Genomic DNA, 206 nt, shown 5'->3' with positions numbered 1-206 from the left:
GGGAGCGGAATTCCAAGGAAATCCCGACGGGGTTTTTTTTTTGGGGTTTTTTTTTTTTTTTTTTTGGCCACCGGAGGAGGAAATTGAAATTTGAGGAGTTTTCTTTGCAATCCGTGCTGGGAAAAACCTTGGGAAAAAAAATGGGAAAAAAATCTGGAGATTTTCCCGGCGCTGGAGGAAATTCCGGCCAAAAAATAGGGAAAAAA

Source organism: Corvus brachyrhynchos, unplaced genomic scaffold (genome assembly GCF_000691975.1).
Source record: "Corvus brachyrhynchos isolate BGI_N302 unplaced genomic scaffold, ASM69197v1 scaffold515, whole genome shotgun sequence".
NCBI lineage: Eukaryota > Metazoa > Chordata > Aves > Passeriformes > Corvidae > Corvus > Corvus brachyrhynchos.
Note: the sequence above shows the minus strand (reverse complement) of the source record.